This window comes from Portunus trituberculatus, unplaced genomic scaffold, assembly GCF_017591435.1.
Source record: "Portunus trituberculatus isolate SZX2019 unplaced genomic scaffold, ASM1759143v1 PGA_scaffold_395__13_contigs__length_335263, whole genome shotgun sequence".
In the NCBI taxonomy this organism is placed as follows: domain Eukaryota; kingdom Metazoa; phylum Arthropoda; class Malacostraca; order Decapoda; family Portunidae; genus Portunus; species Portunus trituberculatus.
The window spans coordinates 287264-292345 of record NW_025541563.1 but is presented as its reverse complement, the minus strand read 5'-3'; positions in this window follow the sequence as shown (position 1 = coordinate 292345).

Sequence of the window (5082 nt, the reverse complement as noted above, 5' to 3'; positions counted from 1 at the left end):
TTTATATAACTCCTTTTAGGTATCTTAATGTCCTCCATGTGCACATTTCCTTGTATATTCTATGGCTTTACAAACATTGTTTCTTCAGTAAATACTTGCTGAAACCTATTATTTAGCAATTCTGCTATATTCTTAGGGTCATCTACTATCCCTTGCTCTCCTTTTAATCTTTCAATGGACTCTCTCTTTTTAAGTTTACCATTTATGAACCTGTAAAACAATTTTGGATGTTCCTTACTCTTGTCTACAATATCTTTTCAAATTTTCTTTCTTCCTCCTCCTTACCCTCACATACTCATTTCACGCCACTCTATAATTCTCCTTATTTAGTATATTCCTGCTCTTTTTCCATCTTTTCCAAGCCACATCTCTCTTTTCTTTAGCCTTAACACAAGTTGCATTAAACCAATCCTTTCTTCCTTCCTCTCTCGGTTTATACTTTGGTACAAATTTCATAACTCCTTCTTTATAATATTTCATAAAAATCTCATATTTCTTTTGCACTTCTCTGATTTGTAACATCTCCTCCCAATCTAATTTTCTGAAATAATTTTTCAAACTTTCTGTGTCCATCTTTCTATAATTCAATCTACCACTCCTGTATGTCTCATCCTTCCTTCGCTGTGTTGTTGCTATCTGCATTTCCATAACCACGTGATCACTCTTTCCCAAAGGACACTTGTATTGTATATCTCCACATAGGTACACTTCTCTTGTTAACACCAAATCCAGTCTAGCCGGTTCATCATCTCCTCTATATCTAGTATTTTCCTTCACCCTCTGTTCCATCATATTTTCCATCATTAGATTGAAAAATCTCTCTCCCCATGCTTCTTCTCCAACACCACTTACTAGATTTTCCCAATCCACCTCCTTACAATTAAAATCTCCTACAAGTATCACCTTTCTTTTTCCAGATAATACACTTTCCAAACTCTGTAAAGTATCCTTGATCATATTGTCGTATTCCCTTAATGTCCAAGAATTTGTTTTAGGAGGTACATAGGTCACCATGATTATTAATTCTTTTCCATCACTTTTATCCTTATGCTTATCACTTCTGCGTTGTTCTTCCCATACCAAACCTTATCCACATTTATTTATTTCTTCGTCATAATCATAACTCCTCCTCCACCTTTACTCTCCCTATCCTTTCTCCATATATTATATTTATTATCCAAATTTATCTTTGTTTTTTCATGCAATTTTGTCTCAGTCAAACACACGATATCAGGCTTCTCCACTATCATATAGTCTTGCAATTCCAATCTACTTGACAGTATCCCATCTATATTAGTATACATTACGGTCCACCCACTGCTCCCTCTTGGGGTTCCTCCGTATTCCTTCTTTCCACATACCACTTTCTGACTCTCTCTCCTATAACTCTCCAAAAAAACTTTTCTCTTTCCTCCTCAGACCGCTCATCATTTTTCCTTCTCGCCTCTTCCACCAATTCCTTATATCTTCTCCTCTCTTCCTCATTTCTATTCTTTCTCACAAACACCTCTTTACAACCTTCTATCTTAACTTTGATGTTCTATATAGGACATCCTCCGCAGATTGTTGTGACTTCAGTACTACTTTAATCGGTCTGTTCACTCCCTCCTTATACGGACCCAGTCTATGGATCTCTTCCACTTCTTCTTGTAGGTCTTTTTTTTTCATCATCATTTAGATTTTTGAACAGATCTCTTACCGTTTTCAATTCTTCCTTAATTCTCTTGGCTTATATATTTATATTTTGTTCTTTCATCCCAAATATTAACACACTCTTCTTCTTTTCTGCTATTTCCCTTATCAATGTTTCCTTATTCTTCATTACATTAACCAGTTCCTTGGACCTTTCTTTTTTGTCTTCCTTCAACTGATCTTTAATTATTTCTTGTAATCCAACCATCTCTGCTTCCCTCGACTCAGTCCATTGTGTTTTCTTCAGTTCCCATTCCTTTCAAAGCCTTTCATTCTGCTCACTAATCATTTCCTTAAAGTCATCTTTCTCCTTTACTACTCTGTGTGTGTGTGTGTGTGTGTGTGTGTGTGTGTGTGTGTGTGTGTGTGTGTGTATTTACCTAATTGTATTTACCTAATTGTAACATACGGAAAAGAGCTATGCTCGTGTTGTCCCGTCTCCATATCTATTAATGTCCAGCTTTTCTTAAAATCATGAATATTCCTTGCGTTGACCACTTCCACGTCTAAACTATTCCATGCTTCCACCCTTCTATGAGGAAGCTATATTTTTCACATCTCTCCTATAAGTGGCCATTTTAGTTTTTCCCATGCCCTCTCGACATTCTTTCATTCCACATACACAGATCTTCCCTATCCATTTTTCCATGCCAATCATCACTCTGTATATTGCTATCAGGTCTCCCCTTTCTCTTCTGTTTTCCAGGGTCGGAAGTTGCATTCTTTTCAGTCTGTCTTCATAAGTCAAATCTCTTAAGTCAGGCACCATTTTGTTGCAGCCCTCTGTACTTTCTCTAGTTTCCTTATGTGTTTCTTTAAGTTCGGAGCCCACTGTATTGTTGCATATTCAAGCCTCGGTCTTATCATTGCAGTAATTATTTTCTTCATCATTTCTTCATCTAAATATCTGACGCCACTCTTATGTTCCTCAATAAGTTCAATACTTCTCCAATTATTTTGTTTATATGTCTCTCTGGCGATAGGTCATTGGTAATTGTCACCCCAAGGTCTTTTCTTCATGACTGGTTTTATGTCTTCATTTCCTATCTTGTACATACTCCTGATTCTTCTTTCACTCTTGCCAAACTCTATTTTCTTGCATTTTGTCGTGTTGAACTCCATTTGCCATGTACAGCTCCATTTCCATATTCTGTCCAAGTCTTCCTGGAGTAGTTCGCAATCTTTGTCACATCTCACTTTTCTTAACAATTTTGCATCGTCTGCAAATAGGCTCACATAACTGGACACCCCATCCACCATGTCATTTATGTAGACCGCGAACATTACTGGTGCCAACACTGATCCCTGTGGAACTCCACTCTCCACCAAGCCCCATTCTGATGGTCTGTCCTTAATTATTGTTCTCATTTCTCTTCCTACCAAAAGTCTTCCATCCATTTTAGTAAACTGCCATGCACTCCTCCTACCATTTCAAGTTTCCAGATCAGTCTCCGGTGTGGTACCTTATCAAAGGCCTTTTTTAAATCCAGATATATTCCATCAGCCCAACCATCTCTTTCCTGTATTACATCTATCACCCTCGAATAGTAACATATCAGGTTTGTCGTGCATGAACGCCCTTTTCTAAAACCAAATTGACACTCACAAAGTATGTCATTTTCTCCAAGAAGTCTGTCCATCTATTCTTCACCACCCTCTCACACATCTTAGCTACCACACTTGTAAGTGACACTGGTCTATAGTTCAATGGGTCTCTCTTGTTACCTGATTTATAGATTGGGACAATGTTAGCTCTTTTCCAGTCTTGGGGCACTACACCTTCCCTTAATGAGGCATCAATTACTTCACAAACTTTTTCTGCCAGTTGCTCCCTGCATTCTCTTAAAATCCATCCTGATACCCCATCAGGTCCCACAGCTTTCTCACTTCTAAACTCCCCATCATATTCTTGATCTCCTCCACAGTTACTTGAAACTCCTTCATAATCCCTTTCTGTTCCATTACCAGTGGTTTGTCAAAAGCAGTCTCCTTTGTGAATACCTTCCGAAAGCATCCATTCATAGCCTCTGCCATTTTCCTGGGATCTTCACTGCATACTCCATTTACTTCTAAACTTTCAATACTTTCTCTATTTTTGATGTTGTTGTTCACATGTCTGTAAAAAGCCTTGGTTGGTCTTTACATTTATCAATTATATCCTTTTCTTGTTTCTTTCTTTCTTCTCTTCTAATCAACACATATTCATTTCTTGCTCTTTTGTAACTTTCCACTGCTTAATCCGTCTTTTCCTTCTCCACCTCTTCCATGCATCCTCTTTTCTTGTTCTAGCCTTTTCACATCTATCGTTAAACCAGTCCTGCTTTCCAACTTCTCTATGTTGTCTTATTGGTACAAATTTTTCTCACCTTCTTTGTATATTTTATAAATTCCTTCCACTTTTCATTTGCTCCTTAGCACTCTTGAATTTCATCCAATTTGTCTCTTGAAAGAATTTCTTTAGGTTTCCAAAATCTGTCTTGGCATAATTCCATCTTCCCACTTTATATTCTTCATTTCTTCTAGATTTCTCTTCATCTATCACCTTGAACTCCAAAACTGCATGATCACTCTTTGCTAAAGGGCACTCCACCCTCATCTCCTCAATGACCATTGGCTCTGTACTAAAGACCAAGTCCAGTCTTGACGATGCTCCCTCTCCTCCAAACCTAGTATCTTCTTTGACCCACTGAGTTAACACATTTTCCATTGCCAGTGTCAATAGTGTATTTCCCCATGTTGTCTCTGATCCTTCCATTGACCAGTCCTCCCAACACACCTCTTTACAATTAAAATCTCCCATCATTATAGTTCGTTCACAGCCACCCAACATTTCTTCCAGACATGTTCCTGTATCACTTATCATTTCTTCATATTCCTGTACTGACCATGCATTTGTCTTGGGTGGTACGTACACCACTATGTAGTGCCTCTTTTTCCTTCATTAGTTTCTGCTCTGATCTTTAGCACTTCTGCCTTTCCCATACCTTCTTTCACTTGATCCACCTTTATATCTTTTTTAACCAGCAACATCACTCCTCCTCCCATCTTACCTACTCTATTTCTTTTCCAAACATTATATTTCCCTTCTCCAACCATCATCAGGTCTTCTCCCTCTCTCAGTTTTGTTTCAGTAAGACCCACAATATCTGGGTTCTTGTCCCTCAAGTAATCGTTGAGTTCTAAAATCCCGATATCACTCCATTTATGTTGGAATACATTACATTCGCTCATACGTAAGTTTCTTTAGTCCTTTCTTGCTGTACTTTTCTGGGTTATGAACCACTTCCTCAGTCTCATATCCAAGATTCTCCAGAAAAACTCTTTCTTCTCCTCTTCTGTCCTCTCTTCATTTTTTTCAAAGCCTCCTTTCTCAACTCATTTAACATTTCT